Source organism: Belonocnema kinseyi, chromosome 10 (assembly GCF_010883055.1).
Source record: "Belonocnema kinseyi isolate 2016_QV_RU_SX_M_011 chromosome 10, B_treatae_v1, whole genome shotgun sequence".
NCBI classification, from domain to species: Eukaryota; Metazoa; Arthropoda; class Insecta; order Hymenoptera; family Cynipidae; genus Belonocnema; species Belonocnema kinseyi.
In genome coordinates this window covers 67,153,065-67,165,976 of record NC_046666.1, presented here as the reverse complement: position 1 = coordinate 67,165,976, position 12,912 = coordinate 67,153,065, and the positions used below count along the sequence as shown (strand labels likewise).

Here is a 12,912-nt window from a genome sequence, read left to right as displayed (position 1 = left end):
AACTACGCGGGAAAAAAACAGAAATATCGCCTCATTCTCCTTTTGCATTAATGGGCTTTGTTTAGGAAGTCGTGGGATAGTGTTGTGTGTGAACGTTACGCTGCGTGCACACGTTTGCTGCATCGTCGAGATTGAAAGTTCATTGACTGATTTTGTGTTATCATCTTCGGGCTGTAAACACACGTTTAACTATTTGTTAATCATACTCATTCATTTATATAATTATTTAATTTAACTATTTGTCCTAAAAATTCGTGCTTTAATTGAAAATTACTTTTATAAATGAAAAGTTCAATGATCCATTTTTGGTTAAAAATTAATCTTTTCAATTTTGAAAATTAATCTATTTGGTTGAGGATTTATTTAATTTGTCGAAAAGCTGTCTTTTTTGGTAGAAAATAAATCTTCCTGGTTAAAAATTTGTTTTGTAGATAGGTCGTCGTTTTGGCTTGGTAATTCAACATTTTGTATAAAACGTATAAAAAGTCTTTCTTGGCAAAAATTTTAATTATTGTTGAAAATTCCTATTTTTTATTTGAAAATTCATCTCTTTTAGTAGAAATTTCAATCTTTTTTCGTCAGAAATGCAATTGTTTGAATTGAAGATTAACTTTTTCGTTGAAAATTCAACTGTTTGGTTGAAATTTTATTTGTCGATAAACCGTATTTTTTGTAGAACATTAATCTTCTTCCTTAAAATTTAAAGGGTTGGTTGATGATTTAACTATTTTTTAAATTCTCCTTTTTTGGTTCAATTGAACCGTTCTTCATTTACAATGCCTTGGTTTAAAACATAAAATATCTACCATTAACGTTTTTATTGAAAATTCATGTTTTTTTCTTAAAAATCCAACTACGTGGTTGAAAGTTGAACTACTTTGTTAATTTTATATTGAACAGTAAGATTTTACCAAAACCCTCCCCTCCGCCAAAGTTGTGTTACGTTATTTTTGGAGAAACCCTAAATAATTAACGAAACAAAATTAAGTCGTCATAAATTACATAAGATATGGGGGGGGGGGTTAAAACTTACGGACCCTAAACAAGGGGAGTAAATGGTTCAAATTTTCAGAAAAGAACTTAAGTAATTCACTTCATCTCATTTTGATAATGAAAATTTTCCTTATGTCTTTATTTTTTTTCGTATCTCAAAAATGTTGCAACTTACGACTACACGAAATTTGGTGTACTATTGAGGGTCGGAATTTTACATGAAAATTAGGGTTATCCTTAATTTTCAACAGAATTAAAAATGTAGTTCAACTGAAAAAAGTATTGTATAGTCAGGCCTAAAATGAGTATAACTATATATAAAGATCCTTTATTATTGAATTGAACGTAAGCAAGAAAGGAATTAAATAAGCGTATCTAACATTTCCATTCAATATTTAAGCACGGTCTCGGGACTGATATTAAAACGCACTGTAAACGCATTTAACATGAAAAATAGGAAAGTTTTTGAAAGTGGAACGCTTTTCTACTTTTATAACTTGTGTCAAACGAGTGGCTGTGGGGACGAAAGGCGAGAAAATAAAAAGAGATTCTGGCTTATACATGCAATAAAACAGTACTTTTACACGTTTTAATATTACTGAGAATTTTGTATATTTTGCTTTGAAACTAGGTAAGTTTACATAATGTCTTTATTGAAATAACAGAATATCTCTGTTTTCAGTCATAAAAAGCTACTCTTAAATATAAAAAAGTACTCCTGTAATGTTTACTCGGAAAATTAGAGGTGTACTTTCTTTATTTCATAGTATACAGGTCAATAATGGTATTAGATAGTATTAAAAAATGAAAATTAAAAAATATAACTTTTGCTGCAGTTAGAATTTTGTTGGAAATGTGTAAAAATGACATTTTTAAGATTGGGTTAATTTTCATTAAATTTAAAAAAACTTTACGAAACGTACCGTCTAGTAAAAAAAGTTGTAATAAAAGTTAACTGTATCTTAAAAATGTAATTTTTGCTAACTTAAAAAAATTTGAACTTAAATAAAAGTTACATTTTTTATTCTAATTGTGTATCTTTTTCAAATCAGACACTTTCTATACTTAAAAGTTTAGAATCTTTTGGGGATGAATAATGCCTTTTTAAATTCTCATCAGAGAAGATATTAGATTTGTGTAAAATTTGACCCCCCCCCAGTTTTTGCCAAATGTCCATGTTTTGAGACCTACTGAATACGAAAAACAGGTTTTTAGGAACGTGTATGCCTGTATGTCTGTCTGTCCATGAGCACGATAACTTTTGAACAAAATAATCTATTAGATTGGCCTGTGACACACTCTTTTAGTGTCCTAAGCTAAGTGCCAAGTTCGTTGGTCAGCCATTCTGGATAAAAATTCTAAAAGTGAGCGTATTTTAAAGTTTTTGAGACAGCATTTTTTCATGATTCAAAAATTCTCTGTACACTTGTACAGAGTACTTGAAAAGTAAAATGTTAATTTTCGAAAGCCCTACAAGATTGTCATAACAACTTTTTGAATTTTTTCGAAAAGTTTTCGTTAAAGCCGAAGGAGCTTTAACAAAAGAGAATTCACAATCATTAAATTACTGTTGTCGATACTTTTACCTTTAGTTTTAAATAGTCTGTGCAGAAAAGTCGAGCACGTAGCGCGTGGTAAGTACATTATCGTGCGCGAAGCGCGAGAATGAACAGTCGCGCTATAGACGCGCTCAAACTTACGAGCCCGGCGAGCCGCGCGCGTAGCGCGCAATGAGGATGTGCCCACTTTGTTTGCAACAAAAAAACACATTTTTTAAAAACTTCTATTACTTTTATCCAATTCAGATATTTAAAATTTGTTTCCAAATTCTGATAGCGTTATTATTTAAAGTCTATTGTTTTAGAAAACGAACTTAGGGATTGTCCAAAAATTACGTAAGACGTTTTTCTTTTGTTTGAATAAAGACGAGCATAAAATTGCTGTAAAGTTGAGAAGGACACGATATAAACAAAAGAAAAACGTCTTACGTAATTTGTGGACGATCCCTTATATCTTTTGTTAATTTTTTTGTTAAATTGATACTTTCATAAATAAGATATCTTGTGAGTTTTATGCGGAATTAATACATTTTGTGACCAGGAGCCTTTTTTCATAAAATGATATTTTCTAATTTTTCTCGAAAACGACAAATAACATTTTTTGAAATAAATGTGCGCATGTCTAAAATATTTTCTCTGAAAAACTTTCTGAATTGTATCTTTTAATTTTGAAAAAATGTCCAGCTTTATAATCTATTATTTTTGATAAAAAATTTAATTATTTGGTTGCAAATTAAAAATTCGGTTAATAATTTAATTATTTTGTTGGAAGTCAACAATTTTGTTTAAAAGCCATTCTTTTTGCATGAAATTCAACTGTTTTGCTTTAAATTCGTATTTTTGGGTTAAAATATCAACCATTTTTGCAAATAATTCACCTAATGGGTTAAAAACAAACAATTTTATTGAAAATTATATTATCGATTTTTAAATGTTTTGGAGAAAATTCGTTTTTCTTTTGTTTAAATTTAATTGTTTTGATAGAAAATTGAGCTATTTTATTTTTGATACAATTGACATATAATTTGTTTGCTTCTTGGGGGGGGGGGGGGTAGCGTACAAAATGTGTGTAATCTGACCGATTGCTTGTCAATTTTTAAAGACACTGATAGTCGCTCAAGTTTAGACTCAGTATAGTTAAAACATTTCCCTAGTCAGGTGAAATTAAATTTGAATATTCTCATTTCGAACTGTCTAAATATCAATCTTGGGGCTTTTTTTAATTTTTCCTCTCTTTTTCTTTTTTTATAGACTGTGCATTTCCGACCAGAAGACGGGCTTGGCTCGACGTTCAACGGTGAGTTCACCTAGCTCTGTAATGGGATTATAAATTGTAAACGGCTGCAAGAAACGAGCGACTCCGCTCTCCAACAGCACTTAACTCTCGAGGCGAGTAAAGAGCAACGATGGGCCAAAACTGTCGGTCTAATTAACGCGAAGGCTTGACTTTGCTTTCAGCACTGGGATCGAAACAAACCCAATGCAATGCTGGCAAGTTATCGAAAGTTGCGATGTTGCATATTCGACTTTGCATCACTTTCTATATGTATGCAGCATGTCACATTGCTAATTTTATTGAACGTAGAACAGAAAAAAACTTGAGGTTCACTAAAGTTGCGGCTTTGATTAAAGTTGGTATCTTTTAGAACGCAAATTCCAATAGAAACTTGTAGAGATCCAAAAGGGTTTCTTTGTAGGACACTTGAATAGGACAACTTGAAGGAGCATTCATACACCCACCGCTTTTAACGTGGGTTTGGTAGTTAAGGATTTACAGAATTTGTTGACTAACAACTTCAGACGAAAAAATAATGTTGTAATGTTGCGACTCAAGTAAAAATTGGCATCCTTTAGAACTCAACTACAGTCTGCAATAGTTTTAGTTTCTTTATTAAACTTCTTCTATAGCAATACCATTAAATCTGTACATAAATGTAAAAATGCATCATCACCTTGAAAATATTCGAAATGGGCAGAAGTGATTCATAAGTTATGTAAAAAAATCTATCAGAATGTATACTTTATGTTCCTTTGTTTGGAACAATTGATCGTTTTCGGTTCCTTTAGAGCAAGAGAGGTTCCCTTCTGTTTCTGCTCATTTAGAGCCAAAAATCAGCCGCACATTCTTTATATTTAAAAGAGTAAAGCATGTTTGTTGAATTCTCAACACACAAAAAAGCTGGGGTACGAAATATTGCAGATAATCGTTCCTAACAGTATCAGCTGATTACACCAAACTGAGGCAAATTTTTCATGGTTAAAGACGTGTAACGTGCTGCCTCTTGCGGAGCCCGCCAAAGATACCTCTGATTCATCGCGGAAAGTTAACCTCAGTTTGTTGTACCTCTTTCGCGTTTACCCTTCTTGACCGATTACCTGCAATGTATCATACCCTCCATTTTTCTGTGAACATCAGAAAGTAAGCGGAGCTTTTCCACATCATTAAATTTTCACTCAAAAAAATACATATTTTTAATTTGTATTTCTACTATGTCTGCATTACGTTGTTTCCTTTCTCCTTACTTTTTAATGAGTTTACAATTAAAACTTACAAGCTTGAGAGAAAAGGGGTATGCCTTTTGAAAAAGTACCCCCGGATGCACTTATTGCATTTCTGCAGTAAGCCTTTCTTATATAGAACTAAGTGCACCAGCACTTTCATAGAAGTTCACTTTTCTTTTCTAGTGTTCCTCTTTTAAACTTCTTTTACCTCTTCCTTTTTCTTCAAAATCATAAGTTTCATAAAAATCTCCCTAAGCCAGCAGTGTGGCGATAAAATCCGTAATGTAATGATGTAGTATCCTTGAAATTAATCTCAATTAAAATTTGTCAGAGTAGAGAATTACTTTTGAATTTGTTAAAATATATATTATATGTGTTCTTTCGTTTTTATTAATTGAAGAAGTTAGGGTGGCCACTAGTTAGGAAAACCCTGGAAATTAGGAAAATGTTAATGCATTTTTTTGGTCAGGGAAAGGTCAGGGATTTTGAAAAAAAATGGTCAAATGTCAGAAAATTTCTGTAAGAAGTATTGTTGGTATTAGTCAAGAATAATCAGGGCTGCCACCTGGTCATTTCTTGTCTTTTTTCTTTCCCAGATCACTTTTAGTCATTTTTATACATGAAAAGATCACTTTAATCACTTTTATTTCAATAAATTGATCCATGAGTTAACCACTATTAAATTTAGGTTAACACCTATTTCTTAATTTTCTTGAATTCTTTTGAAAAATTTTAGGGTATTTTAAAAGATTTCAAGACATTTTTAATGGATTTCAATAATTTAAAGAGATTCCATAGGATTGAAAAGATTTTATGATATTTCCAAGAGTTCCGAGAAATTTTCAAGAGCTTTAAAAACTTTCAAGCGATTTCAGAAGATTTAAACAAATAAAAAATATTCCAATGAATTTTTCAGCATTTTAATAATTTTAAGAAATTTAGAATTATTTCTCCAGGGCTATAAAGAATTTTTTTTAATTTCATAAGTTATGGATTAATATATTTTAAGTTATTTTGAAAGCTCTCACAGTATTTTAATAAATTTTTTCAGGATTTCAGGAAATATCAGATTTCGTGTAATTGCACTAGATTTTATAATATTTTATTGAATTTCAAAGAATTTATTAAAAAATATTGAGGAATTCCGTAGGGGTTCAAAGATTTTCAAATATTTCAAGGTATTACTAAAGATTCGAAAGATTTAAGGCTATTTTTAATAGATTCCAAATAATTTTCAATCGATTTCAAGAATTTGAAGGAGTTTGAAATATTTTAGGGTATTTTGAAAAATCTAAGGAATTTTAAAGAAATTAACAAAATGTCTAAGAATTTGTAAGGACTTTAATGATTTTAAGGAATTTGAAAAAATTAATGATGTTGTAAAAATTTTTCTAGAATTTTGGAATATATGGAACCATTTTTCAGGACCTATAAGGTTTTAATGTATTGGAAAGATTTTATAAGATTTCCAAGAATTTCAGTGACTGTAAGTGTAAGGGATGTTAAAAACTCCTAAGGTATTTAATAAATTTTACACGATTTTGGCCATTCAATTGAATTTATTTGTAACTCACCATGTATTCTTATTAATTTATGCTGATACTTTTTTAATTCTTTTGAATTCTTTAGAGTTTCCTTAAATTTTTATTAATTTTATCGATTTCTTGTCATTTACTTAACTTCCACTAAATTCATTCTAATTTAACTAAAATAAATGGAATTTTTGGTATACTTTAATTTTTTTCAAATCATTTGGTCCCTTTTTTGTCGCTTTCTTAAGCAATTAAGGCTATGTCAGTTCAGAGGATAATATATTACAGATTTAGAGATTTAAATTTAAATTTGATTAATTTTATTTATTAGATTCCATATTAAGAAGCGTCAAGCTTAGCATGCTGGTCTATAAATATTAACGGTCAGGTAAAATGAAAAATTAGTCACGGAAAAATCAGGGAATTTTGAAAATGCAGTACTTGCACCCACAGCGCTGAACAAAAGGGAAATCTGGACTTACCAAGAGAAGAATAAGAGTAAAGTGAACTCGATTGGGATGCAATTCCTGCACAGTGTGCAGTAAAACGCTAATGGATAAAGTTAGTAATGAAATGTTTGGCAAAGAATATCGTGTTGACGATACATTTTTTGACAAAAGTGAAAGAAATTTTCCGAGATGATTTGGGAATATGAGGAGAATTAAACAAGAACGACTAACGAAACACGTATATCTTTGTAAAGTAAGTGGTAGCATACCCAGAGGCAGGCCGAGAGCACAGGGTGTCGAGAATGTGTAAATGCGACCGGGTTCACCCAAGAAGTTAAAAAAAAAAAAAAAAACAATTTCTTTTGGTCAGCCTGAGAAGCGTATTTATATACATGTAATCTTTTCTTGTAAATACAATATTCAATATTTTTGGGTGTAATTCATTCATGTGGTATCTTGACCTATAGTTTCACTGAGGCTTGACCACTCGACTATATCGGCCCGGTATACGTTTATTTAGATGAGGCTAATGTTAAGGTTCGAAGTATGAAATTCGATGCATCTACGCTTGCAAGGAGGTGTTGTGTGAAAACATGAAGCCCCAACTCGGCCTGGATACGTACGCCCCACATGTGAATGGCCGTCGTATGCGTCTACAAATACAAAACCCTCACTCGCTGCATTTATTCCGTATTTTATGCATTCACTTTCCGCACGTTTTATCCCGCTCGTTTTATGTATTCTCTTTTACGAGTCTGAGAAACGTCTTTTACCTCGGTCGAGGGTTGAATTGCGCGAGAGGGCTGATTTCACGAAACTTGTTAAGTTTGTATATTCTTTCTCTCACGACAATGTTATTTAACAGAATTAAGGTCAGCTAGTTTTTGTTTAATATATAGATGAGAGGATGGTAACTTTGCTCACCCTTATTTACAAAAAATTATTTAAGCTAGACGACATGCGTCTACAAAAACGGTTTCCTAGCCTATTAAGACATTAATTAAGTCTTTCAAATTCTCCTGCTCTCATATTCCTTTTCCCTTCCTATAATTCCTTTTCTTTCATTTCCAGTCCCTACCTCTACTATTCCTACTCTCACTTACCCTACTTTTCCCGTCCTCAGTTCCCCTACTACCCTTTTCTACATTCCCTCTCCACCCATCACTTCCCTATCCCTATTTGCTCATTCCCTACTCATCATCGCTTTCCTACATCCATCCCCTTACTTTCTCTTCCACCCTACCAGCTTCCCCGCAATGCCCTTAAATTCCTCTTCCTTTTCTTACTCCCAGTCCTTCCTCTACTCATCGTACCTAATTGCCCCTACTTCCCCTCCCATCACTTTCCCTACTTACGCTTTTTTCACTCCCACTTTAGTTCCCCTGGTTTTCTTCCCGGGAAAAAGGGTAATTAGGGTAACTTTTGGTTTGTTTGAAAGAAATTGCTTACTAAATTAAAATTAATTATAAATAAATTAACGCTATACGCTTGTGTACTATCCAAACTTGTAATTTTAGATTTATTAAACATTTGTTATGTGAATGATCCTACAAAAATAAATTCAATGCAAGAAATTATTGATTTATATATCTAATGACAAGGGCAGCTTCTTAACCATATGAATAGTAATAATATAAAAAAAACAACAGACACGAAACACTGTATAGTCCGAAATCAAAAAGAGAGCATTGGAAAATTAACTTTATTTTCTAAACGCAATTTCCAGTTTTCGAACCTAATATTGTTGAAGAATTAAAAATGAACTTCACTGTTTATTTATACCATTAATTTTTAGTCTATAAATTATCCAAATTTGTATTTATTTATCGCAGACTTTCCTATTCCCCTCTCTTCCATTTTTTCGTGTTTTTTCAATTAAGTGCGAACTGAATTAATAGAACCCAATAAGGAAATTCAACTATTTTCATTTGAAAATAATTTTTTTTAACTTATTATTTAGTTAAATACTCGTTTTTCTGGGTTAAAAATTAATCTTTTTGGGTTAAAATTTCAACTACTATGTAGAAATATCATTTTTTGTTTGTTGAAAAGGCAACTTCTCGTTTAAGAATTAATCTGGTTTGGTTGAGAATTCAACTACACTACCAGCGGAAATTATCTACCAGAAAAAAGTAGTTCAAACAGAAAAATGCTGAAAAATCAAATCAGTTAAATTAATATATATTTGAATAAAGTAATATTTTTAAGCAGCCAACAGTAAGCTTGATTGAAGGATATTTATATGTTTGAACTAACAATGTCACGTCGTGAGATTTTAATGCATACTAAATCGAAACTTCAAGTACATATTTTTCCAGTAAAAAATTCGGAAAAATTAAGTAAATTTTGATCCACGTTTTAAAAAATACTTAAGTTTGAAAATGTATTATCAATTTGAATAGGCCTTTTCATTCGATTTAATTATAATCCTATAAAATGTCTTTGTTTCGACGATTTATTTATGTGATTTATTAATAATAATCCTTACAATAAAATTTGCTGCAAGTCTCTGCTTTAAACATTTTACCAATATCCTTGGTGTGGCGACAAATAGTTTTAAAGAAATGAACAATGAAGAAAATAGTGGAATGAGATGTACCTGAAACGAAAAGCTCGGATAATAATGGGCCCGCCTGGAGAGCTTTATATGATGAGCTTGTGAAGCTCTTTGTCCGGTGTGCTTGCTAGAGAGGCTGATCAGTGACCTGGGTTGAAGCAGCTTTGTGGGACCAACATGCTATTTAAATAAACAGCACGGTAATTCTAGATGATACGGATTAGTACAGCGGGTTTCTAGTTCAGATTCAAATAACCTGGAGAACAAATAATAAATGTATGGAATCCTCGCTCTACTTCTTTCTATAATTCTCGAGCTCTTCTGCTCCGGCTTTCCATTACTGCCCACTCCTGGCGAGGAGAAAAACGTGTAGAAAAAATCTACCGGAAATCGGTAAGGCATTCGACATTCAATCGATCTTGGACTTCTCAGCAGCCCCACCTCTATTGCGATTCCTTTCACACAAAAGCTAAGAGCATGCTCTCAATTTATCTCTATGAAATTGTTTTTGAGTTGTGTTATTTTTTCTTCCTGAAAATGGATTGGGGTTACGTGAAACGTCTTTAGTTTGTCTTGATTGTCCTTGCATCGAAAGTGCTTCTTTGCCTTCCTTTTTTTAATATTATAAATTAATCCGCATACACCTAGTTTTTGGAGTGCTATGTCAGCAAGCAGGTCTATTGAGTGTGCGGTTGATGGCTGTGCCACTTCCGGTATCCGGCTTCTTCGCGGTTGCAGTAGATTGTCGAGGGTATAGAGTTTCATTTCCTACCCTCCTGGATCAGTCGTTTCGAGAAACAAAAGAACCGATATACTTGTATTTCATTCACGAGGAACAATAGTAGGGTGAGTGTCCCAGTGAATGAACACTTAAGGAAATCACTGATTACAACTAGTCCATTTCACGTTATAATAATTGATTATTCTTACAAAACTTTTGAAAATAGATTCTTAAGGGTTCAAATTTCATAATTCAATAAATAAATTTTGTTTTCACCAAAAAGCGTTATGAAAAATAATTAAATAGTGCAAAATTAACGAAAACACGAGTGAATGAACACTGTGAACCAATGAATGAACAGTAGAGCACCAGTGAATGAACACTATAATCACTACAAATTAGAATTAGGATTTAGGTATAAAATTACATAGGTACATTACAAAATGAGCAATTAAATAATGTAAAATATTAGAAAGCGTTGCAAAATTCATTAAATATATTATTTTAATAAAAACCACAAGACATTTAGATATAAAGAAAGGAGAAAATAGAAAAGTTAAACACAGAACTAGGTTAACTTTTCCTAATTTTTTATTGCAATATGTATCTCTAAAACATTTCTATCAGTTCTTTTAACCTTACAAAAATACAACTTTTCGTTTGAAAATAGATAACTCTTATCTAGCGACTACAATAGAAAACTGTGATTTTTAGGATACATAGCATTTGTAATACAACACCTTACTAAGTTGCTTTAGGTTAAATTAGCAAATACAAATATAAATCATAGCGTTGTAAAAATGGAAATTCTTTAAGCATTTATAAATATATATTGACTAGTGCGCAGTAGTACCTAGCACGAATTAATGTTTTTGTAGTTAAACAACGTTTTCTGAATGCAAAAAAAAAATTAAATTTCTAAACTCAAAGTTGCCTTATCTTTAATTTAGTTCGTGCGTACTTTTTTGATGTTCTAACCACAAAAATATACATTTAAACTATAACTATTTATAGTTCATATTTATATTTATAGCTTTGATATTTATAGTCACATTAATTGAAACAAACTTATTTATATGTAACGAAACAACATCCAGGTCTCCGTCACCTGCTGTTCATTCACTGGACCTGCAATGAATCAAGGTGTAAACAAGGAGTTGCTTAGCACGTACCTTATAGTGGTCGACGACTCTCACCATCAATCACCATAATCGATGATACTTCACATTCAAGACATCTTCAAAATTATTTACAGGAATTTACTGCAATGAATTGTGTATTAAACTCTTCAAAATTTCTTTAAGATTTCAAATATATAGAAATTCATAAAGACTTCAACTTTGAAAGGTTATATTTATATATTTTTCGCATTAGTGTTCATTCACTGGTGACTGTTCGGCCACTGAATCACTCACCCTACTTCTGTTTTTAATAAGAGCATACAAATTTAATATGATTTTACAAATAGTATACTTAATTCTGTTTTTTTTTTTAATAATTTATTAAACCACTTAGAAGAACGTCACAAGTACGGACCCTCACGTAAAATAAAACACAAAACATACAAACATACATTTTAACAGACTTGACAGTCCAAAATGCAACTCAATATGAAACGCTTAAGATTTCAAATTGAAATATGTTGCATTTCCAACAAAATAATTGAATTTATAACCAAACAAGATTAATTTTCAATCGAATGGGACAAATTTTCTATTCAAGAATAATTTTCTTTTAATAAAACTGTTGAATTTTCGAAAAAGATGACTTTTTTTTTAAATTCTTAATTTTTCAACTTAAAAAGATGCATTTTCAACCAAATAGTTGAACTTTTAAGCAAAAAAGGAGGATTTATTAAACAAATTAGTTAAATTTTTAATGACATAATTAAGTTGTTTAAATTTCAAACATACAAAGATGAATTTTCAACCAATTGGATGACCGCGTACACAAAAAAAGATTGAACTTAAAAATAAATCAGTGGTTTTTTTCAACTAAATAATTGAATTTTCAAGCCAAGAAGAAGAATCTATTTAGAAAAGTTAAATTTTCAATCTAAAAGGACAAATTTTCTAATAAAAAGGAAGAATTTTCATCAAAACATTAAAATCTCTGACCAAAAAGAATGACTTTTTGACAAAATAGTTAATTTTTTAAGAGAATAATTTAATTTTTAAGAAAATAGTTACATTTCAATCTGAAATTATGAATCTTCAAACAAAGAAATTTAACATAGTTAAAGTTTCAATAAAAAAATTCTTAATAAAAACAGTAATACTTATTATTTGTACAAAAATAACAGACAACCCAAACATATTCATTTTCGTAACGAAACTGTTGCACCTCTAACCAAAAATGATGCAATTTCTACCAAAAGAGATGAATCTTCAACCAATAATGATTTTTTATTTAAGAGAGTATAAAAATGTCAAACCAATTGCTGAATGTTCAAGTAAAAAAAAAACGAATTCTTTGCAAAACAGTCTTTTCTACTCAAAAACATGTCTTTCCACGAGAAAATTAATTTTAAAACAAATAGTTGAATCCTCTACCAAAAGAATAGAATTTTCAACCCAAAAATGTGAATTTTGAGCAAACC

At 30.9% G+C, this 12,912-nt stretch overlaps 1 protein-coding gene across 1 annotated transcript in view; it reads left to right on the top strand.

Moving 5' to 3' along the window:
• LOC117181595 (protein turtle) overlaps window positions 1-12,912 on the top strand; it is a 253,226-nt gene that overhangs the window by 25,831 nt on the left and 214,483 nt on the right. Inside the window, exon 2 of the mRNA XM_033374449.1 lies at window positions 3,804-3,849. The gene's annotated coding sequence lies outside the window, so the exon portion shown is untranslated. The remainder of the gene's footprint in view (window positions 1-3,803; window positions 3,850-12,912) is intronic.